The sequence below is a fragment of the Microtus oregoni genome, unplaced genomic scaffold, assembly GCF_018167655.1.
Source record: "Microtus oregoni isolate MIOR12 unplaced genomic scaffold, Mior012 000001F_ref0000356, whole genome shotgun sequence".
Lineage (NCBI taxonomy): Eukaryota > Metazoa > Chordata > Mammalia > Rodentia > Cricetidae > Microtus > Microtus oregoni.
In genome coordinates, this window is record NW_024543060.1 from 2,343,153 (window position 1) to 2,359,235 (window position 16,083).

Genomic DNA, 16,083 nt, shown 5'->3' on the forward strand with positions numbered 1-16,083 from the left:
CCTTTGGGAATATCTATGACAAAAACCCTGAAGTCCCCTTAAATCAGATGTGCCTGCCTCCAGCCCTGAGCCCAGAGCTGCTGTGCTGAGGCCACCCCCTGTATGCATGGCCTGCCAGAAATGACCCCTGCAGGGAGACACTTCAGGCCAAAGGGCCTCCATGAAGAAGACTATGGAAGGCTCTGGTGCCGCCTGGTGGCCACTGCTCCCAAACACAACAAACCCAGTGCCCCTTTCAAGCAAGAAGATTCCATCTATCACAATAGGGAGAAGGCATTCCTCTTTCATTTATTCTTCTGAGGGTCACTTTCTAGTTTGTTTTCCTACGAATCACTGAGACAAGTTAAATTATATAAATAGAAATAGAAAGTTAGGACCAAAAGAGAAGTGTACAAACATATCTAGCAATATAAAGGAAATTATAACTGCTCTAATTGAATTGTCCTGAAAGCCAGTAAAATAGAAAGGTAAGCAGCTTTATAGAGCTATAAATGTAACTATACACACACATAAATATATATATATACATTCACAATAAATATATGGACACATACATATACACGCATACACGTACATCTAAGTATACACATTATACACATACATACACACAAACACACACACATTTATATATGACTGAGGAAACTAGTGGCGATTTGTCACCGTGGTACAGACTCTCGGAGAAAACCAAGAAATGTTTAGAAAAGATTCCGAAAGTCACCTTCTCACCTGGGTTACTGCATTGGTCCAAGATAGTGGCTGGCGCGGGGGCAGGGGACAACGTGTGTGCCTCTCCAGCACAGAGGAACACCTTCTCTCTATTGTGACAGATGTGCATCCTTCAGCTGAACTTCTACCAAGAGCCACTGTCTCAGCCTGTGTGGGTGGAGGGCTCCCATCTCTCCAGCCCTCCTACATCCTCAGCCGTTCTCTGCAGCTGCCCACGGCTATTCTCTAGTCTCCCCCAGCTAGAAGAGAGACGGGCGTTGGAAATCCCCACCACTGCCTTGCTGAGCTACCTGGAAGTCCAGAGGAACACGAATCCCCACACTCCTTTCTTCAACAATGAGGGTATTCGATTATTTCATTCATTCATTCACTCAACTGTCATTACTCTTTACCATTTAAACATAGGTTTTAGAATCATCTCCTTGCACATTTAACATAACTAACCTCTGTTTAATTCACAAATGGAGTCTAGAATTTTAGTATCAAAAATGTCTACCTCCCGTATCCGAGCTGTTGTTCACTGTGAACAGAAGTGGTCCATCACCTGTAACATATGGACCTCGGTGGGTCATTTTGAATCTTCAGCTATGTAATTTGTATCAAAGCCCCTAGGTTTTACCTACAAGGGTTTCAGAAACGTGGTGTTTCTTTTCTAAAGAATGGCCCTCGTTTCCAAGCTTGAGGATGTGGGTAAACAAGGTTCTCATAAGCCAGCTCTCCTAGCACCCCGCTCCACCTTCCTACAGACAGGACGTCGCAGCTGTGATAACCACCTCACCACCCATCATTGCCTCAACCCGAGTTTTGTTTCAAGCCATCAGCAGTGAAGCCAGCCCCTGGGACACTGCTCTTCTATACTGTTCCTTCCCAAACCCCCACCTCTGAGCATTCCTCCCCTAACCATTTCCTTCTTGCTCTCTCCTGTCTATAGAAGCTGTTTGCCATCTCTGAACCATCTCCCTGCTTAACCCGCTAGGGGCCTAAGGTGCCATTGTCTGCTGCCCTATAGCAACCTTTGACCCTCTAACCTATGACCTTCATCTGCTCCCAGCCCTCCTGTAAGGTGTTCGGTTCCCATCCCATAACTTCAGGCAACACTGAGCTCAGTCTTCACTCACGTCTCTGATCTTCAGCCTCTTACAGGTTTCCATGATCCAAACCTATTTTACTCCCCAAATGGCCCCAAGTCATCTAGCATTGCTTGACTTTCAGAAGCTAACCCGGCCCTACTCAACCAGGGTGAGGATTGCCCATCCCTTCATCCGAGTGCCTCATTATTGAATAAGACACAAAGGCACGAAGGAACAAGGATAATGAGTAAATTGGGTCTACAGCTAAAGCCTTCATCTTTGCCAGTGGTTGGAAGCCGGAGACACAAACCGGTGGAGAAGAGGGAGCTGATTTGAGCCACAGATTCCTTGCCTTCTCCAAGTTACATTCCACAAGCTGTGAAATGGGCCTCCTCTACCCAAGACCAGCCTGCTCACTCCGCCTCCTCTACCCAAGTTCAGCCTGCTCGCCCCGCCTCCTCTACCCAAAACCAGCCTGCTCGCTCCGCCTCCTCCTCCCAAGACCAGCCTGCTCGCCCCGCCTCCTCTGTCCAAGACCAGCCTGCTCGCCCCGCCTCCTCCACCCAAGACCAGCCTGCTCGCCCCGCCTCCTCTACCCAAGACCAGCCTGCTCGCCCCGCCTCCTCCACCCAAGACCAGCCTGCTCACCACCCCTCCTCTATACAATACCAGCCTGCTTGCCCCTGCCTGGGGGGCCCTGGAGGTATCCTTGGTCATAAAATTCAGTGACTTCCTGGGTCTGTGTTCATCATTCAAGCTGTTTCTGCAGACCTGTGGGGACCCACTAGCCTTCCTGGTGAGGTTCAGTGTTCATGGCTCTACCCTGCAATCAAAATTGTCTCCTCTGCCCAGTATTGCGCTTGCTAGAACCAGTAGCCTTGCCAGCCTCCCTCCTAGCCCTAGCAGCTGGGTCACACTGATCATCCCAGGCAACTCTACCGATCCCGTTCTGTCCTGCACCTACCCCAGCCCGCGCTCTGAGATTTCCCACTCTGCCCACTCTGTACGTCTCGGTCTTCTTGTGCGGTCCTGTGTCCCTGCCTCAGTCTTCCCCACACATCACGCTTTTGTGGGAGCTACACCTCAATTTTCAGCAGCCTGCCGCACACCCATGTCACGACATTTTCCCCTGCCTCCAAATCCACCCCACCAAGCACCACCACCAACTATAAATCACAAAGAGTTCTCCCTCAGCCCCTCTCAGCTCCTCCTCCTGGTCCTCATTCACTTCAAATACTAAGAAGCACTAAGACAGCAAAGTTGACGGAGCTGTGGAGCCAGAGGAGATGAACTCGCTCGTTGTGTGGCCCTCATTAAGTCACTCGCTGGTCTTGGTCTTGCTTTCCTCCTTTGCTGAGTTGTGGGGATGCAGCCAGGACTCCGGTGAAGAAAGAGTGGTGCTTGTTTTAGGGGCAAGCTTCCAGAATGGGCCAGAAACCTCCACCATCCAGATAAATATGCTCAAAAATGAAGGCCTTTCCACCAGTCAGACACGGCTTTCCTCTGCCTTTCAAGTTAGCCAAGGTTTTTTCAAAAAAATACTCAATTTATGTGTGTCTGTGGCTTCAGCACTGATTATAACCCCTGTTTTTGGAATACCCCACTATTCTGTTTCCAGGACTCGATCCCAAGAAATTATCTAAACAGAGCTAAAGGCTTATATACACTCATCACAGAACAGTTTATAGTATCAAGCCATGGAGGCGGGAGGAGGGTGCTAAACCTGAATATTGCTTGACTCACACATTTGGAAAGAAAAGGAAATTAGGGGCACAAATACAAGAAATAATGCCTCAAAGGATGTTAACAACAAAAAAAGAAAGCCTGATAAAAGTTTAAGGTTAAAAAAAAAATCAGTATGTTGCCTGGTGGTGGTGCATGTCTTTAATCCCAGCACTCAGGCAGCAGAGGCAGGTGGATCTCTGTGAGTTCAAGGCCAGCCTGGTCGAGTTCTAGGACAGGCTCCAAAGCTAGAGAAACCCTGTCTCCAAGGGAAAAAAAAAAGAATGCATAATGCAGGTGTGGTACCTGCTTACAATCCCAGCACTTGGAGAGAGGAGGAAGAAAGATCATGAGTTCAAAGCCAGCCTTGGCTACGTTGCAAGTTTGAGGTCATCTTTGGCTACATAAGAGTTTTTCTCAGAATAAATTAATAAACAAATAGAGAGGAAGTAGCATACACTGTCTAAGATGTCCCTTGGTTATGGAAAAGCAATCAGAGGCAGACACAGTGTCAAGAATCACTGCATCAAAGTAGAAACTGCTTCTGGAATCACGAGCAGTATTTGTTTTTCTATTCATTTTCTTATTTAAACTTGACATATTTTCTATAATAAGCATTTTTTTACCTGTATATTTTAAAAATACAGATAGTAAAATAGGAGAAACTTACCCCGCCCCCTTCAACTATTCTTGATGTCGTCACCAAATCTGCCTGGCTTTTTCTGTGTTCTTCTTAGACTTTGAGGTCTGTGTTCCTCCCTCACCCTCCCACCCTAGATACCCAGACAGCACAGACTTAGTGGGTAAAGCCTGGATCCTCAAGTCTTTAACCATAACCAGTTCCTCAACCTTCTCTGACTCAGTCTCCTCATCTGTCAGCTGAAGACATCAGACCCTTCACTGTGCCGTGTATGTGTCTTCACGGTGCAGAATCTACCTGAGCAAGTCACCGCGTTGGAACAATGACCATGCCAACAGCAGGGTCACAAAGTGACCGAGTCTCCACCCCATGTCTCCTTGATAATCCTCCCAGGTTCTCACTGGGAGAGAGGGCCCATAATTGTGACTACAATGGAGTGTCACAGTGACACAGGACAGTGACTTTTGGTCGGAATGAATTTTGTTTAAAGGACGCATGATGTGCTTTAAACTCTGACCTGTTGCTTGAGAGTCATACCCACGACCTCATGCCACTAGGAGCTGTGTTCTTGATCTCCTAGTACATGGCCGTGGGGCCAAGCTGTCATGGTCCTGGCATCCACCCACTTCTGTCCGTCCATGCATGTGGCTAAGTTTTAAGTATTTTGCACACCTTCTTTCCCGAGACATTTCCCTGACCTCTTGATAACTGTTTTAGTTAGAACTTCCATTGCTGCAGTGAAACACAATGACCAAAGAGCAAGTTGGGGAGGAAAGGGTTTATTTGGCTTATACTTACTCATGTAGTCCATCACTGAAGGAAGTCAGGACAGGAACTCAAACAGGGCAGGAATCTGCAGACAGAAGCCATGGAGGGGTGCTGCTTATTGGCTTCTTCTCCATGGCTTGCTCAGCCCACTTTCTTACAGAACCCAGAACCACCAGTCCAGGGATGGTACCACAAACAATAGGCTGGGCCCTCCCCACTCAATCACTAATTAAGAAAATGATTAATACAGGCTTGTCAACAGCTAGACCATATGGAGATTTTTTTAATCAAGGTTCCCTCCTCTCAGATGAATTTAGCTTATGTCAAATTGACATAAAACTAGCTAGCACAGACTGACCCCTTGTCAACTTGACACACACTGTTAAGCTACAATTTTCTTTTCTTATTCACCCACAAGATGACACATTAATATCAATATCACAATAGAAAACATTTCACAAACTTTATAAGTCCCACAGTCTTTACAAATTCAAGCACTTTAAATTCAGTCTTTTTTTTAAAAAAAAAAATCAAAGTCTCTTTGAAAACCTAAAATATCCTCAAAAACTCAGTCTCTCAAGTATGGGTTATGTAAAATCAAAAATACATTAAATATATGCTTACTTCAAGAGGGAAGACACATAGTAAAGCCACATCTGTACGAAGAAAAACCAAACTTCAACAGTGTAAATAATTCAATGTCCAATGTCTGGAATTCACTCACAACCTTCTGGACTCTTCCAACGGGCTTGGGTCACTTCCCCAGCAATGTCCTCTACAGCACACACAGCTTGTCTTCTACCCTCTGACAAGCTCTACTCCACAGCTTCTGCTGTTCTTGGCGGCCATCCCATGGTGCTGGCATCTCCAAAATACTGGGGTCTTCTGCTGCAGCTGGGCTGCACTTTCACCAATAGCCTCTCCTGGGCGCTCTTCGTGGTGCCAAGCTTCATCTTCTCTCTGTGATCCCTTCAGTCCTAGGGCTTCAACTCTTATGGAGGCAAGCATCTTCTCTAATGGCCTCTCCTAACCTATTCCAATGCCAAGTCTCAGTCACTCTCCATGATCCCTTCATGCCCTCCAAATCAGGTCCATCTAGGTGACTCTTACACATGACCAACTGTGGCTGCCAGTGCAAGGAGCAACCTTGACCACCTCTGGAACAAAGCTTCTGTGTGATGAATCTGAGGAAACATTTCCCAAAAGATTTCACCTTAACTATGCTAGTCGTTAATCACTGCTAATTTCTTAGCTCCAGCTGACCAGCATCAATTATCCCAGTAAAGCAAAGGCATTACTTTAGTGTTTCTGGTCTCTTGTTAACCACAGACAATTATTCAGCTCTAGCTGACCAGACATCACTGATGTGGTATTGCCCTCTATATACTGTGAATACCATTGGTTAATAAAGAAACCGTCTTAGGCCTGCACAGGGAATAGAGGTAGGCAAGGAAAACTAAACTGAATTCTGGGAGAAAGAAGGAGGAGTTAGTGAGAAGACATGTAACCCCACCAGAGACAGACACTGGAACTTTACCCAGTAAGCCACAATCATGTAGTGATACACAGATGAGTAGAAATGGGTTAAATTAAGATGTAAGAGTTAGCCAATAAGAAGTTAGAGCTAATGGGCCAAACAGTGATTTAATTAATACAGTTTCTGTGTGGTTATCTCAGGGCTGAGCAGCTAGGAACCAACAAGCGGGCTCCTACAAAACAGGACAGATTCTTCATACAAATGGCCTGGTAGAACCTTCACCTCCCTCTGAAATGTCACAAGCCAGACCTCCACTGTCCGCACTTTTCTAACATTCTTATCTTCCAAGCTCCCACAGAACAGCCCATTGAGCTCTCAACAATCAATGGCTTTTCAAGCCCAAAGTTCTAAAGTCCTTCCACAATCCTCCCCAAAACAATATGGTCAGGTCTGACACGGCAACACCCCACTCTTGGTACCAACTTGTCTTAGTTAGGGTTTTATTGCTATGATGAAACACCATGACCACAAAAGCAAGTTGGGGAGGAAGGGTTTATTTGTCTGATAACTATGCATTGTCATTTCTCCTTGAAGGAAGTTATAACAGGAACTCAAACAGGGCATGGAGGGATACGTCAACCTCCCCTAAAACTGGCCCAGCATGTGTGCAACACGGATGAATAACATGTCCCTTGCATGGGGACAGGAATGAGTTAGGACTCCACTTCTGCCAGATGTTGGAGGGCACAGAGATGCAAGAATTTAACTGTGGAACTGTCTAGATCAGGTTGACGGTGCGCGTGTCTGCAGGGGATTGTCCCGGTTGTTAACTGATGAGGGAAGACTCTACTGTGGCACCATGCCTAGGCAGAGGGCCCTCAACTATACAAGAGATAAGAAAACAAAGCAAACGGGTCTCTCTGCTCTGAACTGTAAATGTCATGTGACCAGTTGCTTTGAACTCCTGACTCTGATATCTCTGATAGGAGGGGCTGTAACCAGGAACTTGAGGCCGAAATAAACTCTGTTTCTCCTGAGTTATTTCTGTCTGGCTATTTTTATCATAGTGACCAAAACAAAACTGGAAGAGGATCCAAACTCAGTGCCCCATGCTTTCCCTGCTGGACCATCTCCCCAGTGGCCCAAACTGGCCTCTCTGAAAGCCATTTGAGAATGCGCTGAAGATTGGTTTCATGACCCTTGTATTAGTTGCTTTTCTATTACTTGACAGAATACCTGGTGTGAACAATTTCAGGGAAGGGTGATTTGTTCAGGTTCATGGTTTCAAATGGTTCAATCCATGGTGGCCTGGCCCCAGGGTATAAAATATCACAGTGGGGAGAACATGCGGAGGAAGCCGATGGCCTCATGGTTGACAGGAAACAGAAGGCAAGGAGGGGATGGGGGACCAAGTATAACCTTGAAAAGACACAACCTGATGGCCTACTTCCTTCAACTAGACCCCACCTCTTAAATGTTCCAGAAGCCTCCAGAACAGCACTACCTGTTTTACAGTGAGTGTCCAACACACAAGCCCATGGGGGATGTTTCATGCTCAAGCCACAGTACTCCTGCCTTAACATGTAGCTATCAGTGCAACCTACTGTGCTCTTTAAGAGTGAAAGGCACCCATTTCTACTCGTATAATCACTTGTTATTCACAGAATAGGTGGAGCTGCTTACCAAACTCCAGTCGATAAAGAAGCTCTCAGGAGTATGGGGAGTGGGGCTGGGCACCACAACCTTCAACGGGTAGCCTGCTGCTCCAGTCTTTGACCTCTCCCTAGTTAGGAGGAGGTGAAAGAGACAAGGAAGGACAACTATCAGCTTTAAATAAAAGCCCAGACATTGCCCGTTTTACACTTGTTCATAGCCTGCAAGGACACTGAAAGATGTAATTCAGTTCTGGAGGTCATGTGCTTAGCTAAAACTCAGACTGTTCTATTACTGACAAGAAGGAGGCAAAAATGGCTATGAGAGACATTTCACTTGAGAACTAAGCAAAATTAGCGGGGCTTCATGGGATTGGATATCATGTTTCCTTAAACAGAGCATAAAGCAGATGATATGAGACTGTTGCAGGCCCAAATTGACACATTCCTGGTCTTACTGTTCCTTGACTGTAACCAGTGTTCCCATGACACACAGGAGGAATGGGCCTCTGAATTCAGGGCAGGTCTCAGGAAGACAAAACAGAGCCTGGTGTGGGGTTGGGGCCTTCAGTAACAGCAGAGACTGAGAAGGAGACTCGCTATCTGTAATTTCAATCTCTGTCAAACTATGAAGACATTGAAGAGAAATGCTGGGAAGAGCCATCACTTACCACATGAGAAAACTAAGCTTCCAAAAATATAACTGGATTAAAAACCGCTACCTATGGGTGCAAGCAAACTTGTGAGAAATATAGCTGCCCACCAGGCATCCTGACTCACTGACGTCCAGAGCGAATGGCCATTTACCTATGGCTTGTGAAAAAACAAGAGAAGAATAGGATATCTAGGCAGGGAATAAGGCAGAGCAATGATAGCTCATAAAAAAAAAAACTGTATTTGAATTTATGTTTAAATTTATTTACATGTATTTAAATGTATATATTAATTTCATGCCCCCAGCTGCCAGGAGCCACAACGCACCAAAGGACACTTGGAAAGAATTAACCAGGTGACTTAGTATCACAAATAATACCACCTTTATTGGTACAAATCGATGGGCCTCAGTGAAGCTACAAGGCTCTTCTTTCCAATTTGTAAGAGTTAATTTAATAGAGAAAGCCATCCTGTTAGAATAATTTTACACCCAAGGGAACTGAACTCTGAGTAATTTCCTCTCCTTGAGTGAATATCCTTGTAAGAATGTTTTGTAAGTTATGAAGTGTGAGTAAAAGCCACAGAGAGGGAAGCATGCACACCCTGTGCTCGGTAATATGCACCGGTGCTCCCAGGAGAGGAGCTTTGGGAAGCTTCTTCCAATCTTATGGCCTCTATGAGATATATTACTACGGTGACATATTACAACAGTGTTTTACAGCTTTGTCAAAGACCTTTTCTGAGATGATCATGTGGTTTCGTTTTTCACCCTGTATATGTGATGTTTTGCATTTACTGATTTATGTACATTGAACCATCTCTGACGTTCATCTCAGATTATGACATCTCACTGCTTTAATCCAGTCAAAGTTTGTCCCTTGCTTGTATAAAGCTCCATAGCAATGGTGACAGGGTGGATTTGGAGATAGGGACAGTCCTGGGCTGTATTTCTTTTCTCACCCATAAGATTAAATACCTGACAAGAAACAATTTCATGGAGATGAAGTTTGTTTGAACTCACAGTTTAAGGAGCTACAGTCCATCGTTGTAGAGATGGCCCGGCAGGAGGCAATCCAGCAAGAATGTGTTGCTAGCTTGTCTCTCTCATCTCAGAGGAACAGGACGGGAAGCAGAGATGGATGGATACTGAGGTTCACCTGGCTTTTCCCAGGCTCCTCCCCAGGGTTGGGTGCTGGGATGATGATGGGATGGATGGCACAACTCATGTTGAGGATGGGTCTTCCCGTCTCAGTTATTTCTCTCTAGAAATGCAGACATTCCAGAAGTATCTTTCCTGATAATTTTAAATCCAATTAAGTTGATAGGGAGAATTAACCATCACATCAGCCATATGCAATCATTGAAAAGCTCAAGCAACCAGACGTTTTAGCATTTCCAAGGAGGCTTTGGGTGTCAACTCCCAAGCCATAGAGAGGAAGGGGAGAAAGCTTGTTATAGTCATTGATTAGACTATCAAGGGGCCTTACTGAGACACCAGAGAGGCTGACGGATATGAGCCAAGGCAAGGAAGAATAGAACTCACTGTATGTGAGACTCTGGCTTTTCTGACACATAAGGTATTACCGTCTAAAGTGTGAACCGTCTTGACTTTCCCAGGATCCTCCAGTTTGGGCACTGGAAGTTCCAGTAAATTAACAATTGGACATAGTTGCAGCTAGAGAGATGCTTCAGTAATTAAGAGAACACAGAATCATAATTATTTTCCTAGCACCCATATGAGGCCACTCACAGGCCTGTAACTCCAGCTCCAGGGGATCCAATACCCACTTCTGGCCTCCTCAGGTAGCTGCATATATGTGGCATACACTCATACAGACTAGTATAAATAAATAAAAATAAGTCTTTTTTAATTGAACATAGTACAATATAAGAAATAGAGAAGGCTTCACAAGTGATCAAAAGTTTTATAATATGAAAAGCTATACAAAAGCCAGGCGGTGGTGGTGCACGCCTTTAATCCCAGCACTCGGGAGGCAGAGGCAAGCGGATCTCTGTGAGTTCGAGGCCAGCCTGGTCTACGAGAGCTAGTTCCAGGACAGGCTCCAAAGCTACAGAGAAACCCTGTCTCGAAAAACTAAAAAAAAGAAAGAAAGAAAGAAAGAAAGAAAGAAAGAAAAGCTATACATCTAAATCCATTTTTAGAGAGACGGGTTCTTACTATGGAGCCCAGCTTAACCTCAGACTCACTATGTAGACCGTCTAGCTCTGAACTTCCTCCTCCTGAGTGCTTAAAGTATAAATGCAACATTTTGAGAACTCGTTAAAACATTGTCCCACAAATAAGAGCTATAATCAATGAAAGTAGATTGGTAATATATGAATAAACAGTAAACTCTAAACTATTTTAAATCTTCCATAAAGCAGAAAGTATGCAAAAAAAAAATAAATAACAATCAAAAAACTGTCAAATTGCCCTTTGGCAGAAACAAACTGTTCCTATCTGAAATGAGATCTGTTTGTCTCAGCCAATCACCATTTGGCCAGTGTGTTATTGTAAGGATCACGTATCTAGCAGGGTTTGTTGGTGTACAAGCAATAAAAACGCAGAGACAGATATTGGGGTTCAACCTGAAGAGCAGAAAAGCAAAGCAGTCAGCCGCTGACTCGTACCTCAACCACAGTTCAAAACTGGCGATCCTGTTTCTAGGAATCTCAGAATGAGACTGAGAGCTGTCTCCTCCCACTTCATAATCCTCTCTAGTTCTGGGATTAAGGGGGTGCACCACTACCACCTGATTTCTATGGCAAGGTAGTGTGGCTACTGGGATTAAAGGTGTGTGTCATTGTGGCTACTGGGACTAAAGGTGTGTGTCACCACTGCGTGGTCTGTAAGGCTGGCCCGTGTGGCTGTTTTACTTTTCTGATCCCCAGGCAAGCTTTATTTATTAAAATACAAATGAAATGCCACTACAGTTTGTTTCATAGCACTGGACTCTGCTCCTGGTTTGTGGTTGGCATAGGTGAGTCCTAATTCTCCAGGAAGACCGAGATCCTGCTGTGTTTCACCTCAGCTTCATTTCTTTCTCCCTCTGTGTGGAGCTTTGCCTCGGGAGGTCTTCTCCTCAGCAGCATTTACCACAGTTCTCAGGTATGACAGCAATGCGCTTCCTTTGCTTGTGTTCCCCTCTCCCGCCTCACACAATCCCGTCAAAAGAAGCAATAAAATCTGAGAAGACCCAGGTCCCAAATTCTCTCCAGGAGGAAATGGTGTCTCACTGATGGCTCCCCACACTCGTCAGAATTAACGTCTCCTTTCCATCTGCTTACCCCATACTTCCAGTTTTCTCAATGCCTCACACGGGCTGCTGGAAGCATATGACTTCTTTGCTAGTCTATGAATTCCTCAGGAATTCTACATTGCCTCGCATTGAGCTGGTTTGACTTGAAAATGGTACACGAGAAACAGATGCACAAACTTCAATCACATGAGAAAGTTAGGGGGATTTGGATAGCTACTGCATTCCCATTGAAGCAATCTGGCGGCTTCTGGGAGGAATCTGAGCTCTGGAGGGCTACAGTGACAAATCAATGAATTCTGCCCGGCAACTTCAGCTGTTGGCAGCCATAAAATTTTCGTTCTGCCCTGTGTGCCTTCAGTTTTCAGAGCCCCGACTCCAGCTGCCTTTCCTGGGCACTGGGGTTCATTGGTTGAGGTCATTGCTGGTTTAAAGAAAGTGCGCGGGGCTGAGGCAGCTTTTCACAGCTGTGGCCCACAGCTGTGACTCCCCAGGGTGCTGAAATAACAGTGCTGTGTGCTAATCCAATCTGCACTCTTCCTGGGGGCTGTCATTACTGCAAAATGAGGTGGCTTTGTACTTGGTGGCTTTAAGGCTCTAAGGAAGCTGCAGTGCACAGAGCTGGAAATGAGGCAAAACCATGTCACGACCTTAATGATGAGTTATGATCAGAAAGGAAGACATCCCCAGCAGCCCAAGGACTGTACCACAATCACTATAGATGCTACTGATAGACTGCATACATGTGTTTACTGTATGCTCATATAGATATATACATATATAAGATACAATACATGCTATAGCCACTACATTACTAAGGACATACCACATACACACATATCGTATATATGTATGCAAAATACATATGTGATTGCCTCTGTATATGACTCTCTAGATACATATATATGTGTGTGTGTGTACTGTAGTCCTTAAGTATACTAATATATATGCTACAATTGCGTATGTGTATACAGACTATAAATAATTGCAACAACCACTTACACAGCTTCTTCCTGCTATTCCATCAGTCTATCACCATATGGCCTCTTTCAACACCTCAAGTGTGTCATACTGGGTATGACACAACAGGCTCTTATGACTTCACCAAATATGAAAGTGACAGTGATTGTGGGTGCATTTATAACAAGTCCTCTTTGCTATACCAGCGTTTCTACTGATGCCCTAATTAATGTCCGGTACCTCAAAATGTAACCTCATTTGGAGATAGAGCCTTTAGAAAGCTGACAACCCTAAAATGGAGTCATTGGGATAGGCAAATCCAGTATGACCAGTGTCCTATTAGAAGAGAGAGGGACATGCACACTTGAGGAGAAATAACCATGCGAGGACCCAGGGAGAAGACACCATTTGAAAGAAGAACAAAGCAGACAAAGAATACACTCTTCTTGCCAATGCTGTCATCTGGGATTCTAGCCTCTGGGAGAGAAGATATGCTCCTGTTGCCCCAGCCACTACCCCGCAGTAGTTAGTCCAAGGAAAATGCTGCAGAGGGATCCTGCCCACAAAACAGACTCTAAAGTTGAGACTGGTGATGGTTATAGTCTTAAAAAATGTAATAAAAACAAAAAGCAAAGAACAGAATGAGGATTGACCCTGGCCATGACAGCTGTATGACCAGGCTTAGAACACTGAGCTCCGAGAGCCTACTTTGTCACAGAGGAGAGAGAGTGCCTTCACAGAGGAGAGAGAGTGTCCTCACAGAGAGGGTGTGTCCTCACAGGGAGGGAGGGCCTTCTCAGAGAGGGAGTGCCTTCATACAGTGTTGATGTGGGAATAAAACAGAAAAGTGTATAGAAGTGTCTAACAAAGTAGCATGTAGTAGGTATGCTTTTTGAAAATTAAGACATAAGCCATGCCCATAGCCCAGCATTTAGGAAGCTGAGATAGGAGAATCATGAATGTGAGGATTGTCTGGGTGTATTTTGTCTCAAAGTAATCAAGGGATATTGTAGACAGAAGTTTCTGTCTCACTTGGTCCCAATGTGATTAAGTTCCAAATAAGCACACAGAGGTTTATGTTAATTATAAACTGTTTGGTATATTGCTCAGGCTTATTACTAACTAACTCTTACAACTTACATTAACCCATACTTTTTATATATAATGTTCAGTCATGTGACTTGGCCCCTTTCCTCAGTGAGGCATTCTCATCTTACTTCCTCTGTGTCTGTGTCTCTGCCTTTCCTCTTCCCAGAATTCTCCTAGTCTAGTTGCCCCACTTATACTTCCTGCCTGGATACTGACCAATCAACATTTTATTAAACCAGTAAGAGTGAAAAAATCTTTACAGTATAATACAAGAGCATTTTCCCACAGCAGGAAATGGAGATGTATAGGCCAGCAATCAACTCAACTCCGGGCACAGGAAACATGTCATCAGTGGTGAGTGCTAACGTTTGGTCAGTCTCACAAAGTTCCTGAAAATAACCTATAAGGAGAAAGGGGTCCCTGTGGCTCATGGCTTTAGAGGCTCCAACCCATACTCTGCGAGAGGGGGAGTCCCCCATTACTTTCAGACCTCCCTTAAGAGTGTCAAGTGGCAACAACGAAACCACATTGTAAAGCAATCTTCTCTCCCTCATGGCTTGGAAGGAAAAAGTAAGAAAAGGGGGGGCTAGAGACCAAAGTCTTTTTGGGGGTATACCCTAATAACCTACATGCCTCTTAGAGGGCCCCATCTCCTAAAGATTGTGCCACCCACTAGTAGCCCCACTCTGGTGCACAGCCTTTAACTCATGAATGTCACCCGGATGATAGCAGAAGTTATGGTCAGTAGAGGCCCTATTCTGCATCTGTGAGTCATCTTCACTGAACCTCCCAGCAGCCTTCAATGGTAGCTCTTTGTTCTCCTAATCTTATAAATAAGGAATTGGAGGCTTGGGGGAAGTCAGGAAAAAGAAGGGAGCCCAAGCCCTCACAGTCAGTAAGAGACACCAGAAGCCCATCCCAAGTCTGGTCCCAGGGTTCATGTTCTTAACTTCTGCTGCACAGTGGGCAATGAGGAAACAAGGGTCCCTGCCAGGAACACTGCAGGGAGAATACTGTGCCTGGCACTGGCACACTGGGAAGGTTGACAAGCCCAACAGCAGTAGTTGGGCTCTTTGAAACAGTGCCAAATGACAACCCAGTGTCTTCGGATGAGGCCAGTAGGCTCCTTAGCAACAAATAAAAATGGTACATCTCATCTTTCCTCCAGGAGGGCATGTCTGCTGGGGTCACCCTTGGTCATTTTTGAGCTTGTGAGGCCAATAACTGAGGCACTTGACTGACCAGGAGTATGACTGACTCACCTTGCTCTGAGGCAGTGGGGCAAGGCAGCATCTTAGAATGACAAGAGAAAGGCAGCGGAGATCTAGACTGCCGAGGTAAATTCTTTCAACATCTAGCGTTTGATTGTATGCTAGTCAAAACAATTTTGTTCTATTTTTAAACAGTGTTGAAATGAAAACTAAATTAAAATGGAGTCAGATTCGAAGGGAAAGAAAGGAACCAGAATCCGTAATAAACTGAAAGACTGATTAATGCATCTGAGCAGAGGAAGGAAACCATAGAAACAGACTGGAAGTCATGTGGACTTCATTCATTGCAGGGAGAAAGCAGCTAAAATCTGCATCCACAAATCGATTAACTGTGCGATGCACCCAGAATGTGTGGTGGTCTAGCTTTCTTCTAAGTCCCAAGGAAGAGGTAGCCATTGCCTCCTAAGCAACAAGAATTTCTAGAATTCATGACGAGTGGGTATTGAGATGCTGTCTCACACTCAAATTCATATCACTGACTGCAGGGTGGCCCCGACTGCAAGATCAGGCCTAAGTTTGGCTTCTTTCTGCTTACTCTTCTCTCCCATGTCTGCATTACACCTTGGGAACAGCCAGCACACCCCCCTCCCATGGAGCCAGAATACCTAACCATTGTCTGAGAAAGTGGGTGAGGAACTGGACTTAAATATATATTATAATTTTGGATAGAAATAATCATAGTTCACTTAATAGCAAACTACAAGGGATTATTTTGGAAATACGAGCGTGGAGAATTTCTCAGCACTGAATAGCCAGGGAGCAATTGTTGTGGAATGTTCCTTTACACTGTGGGAATG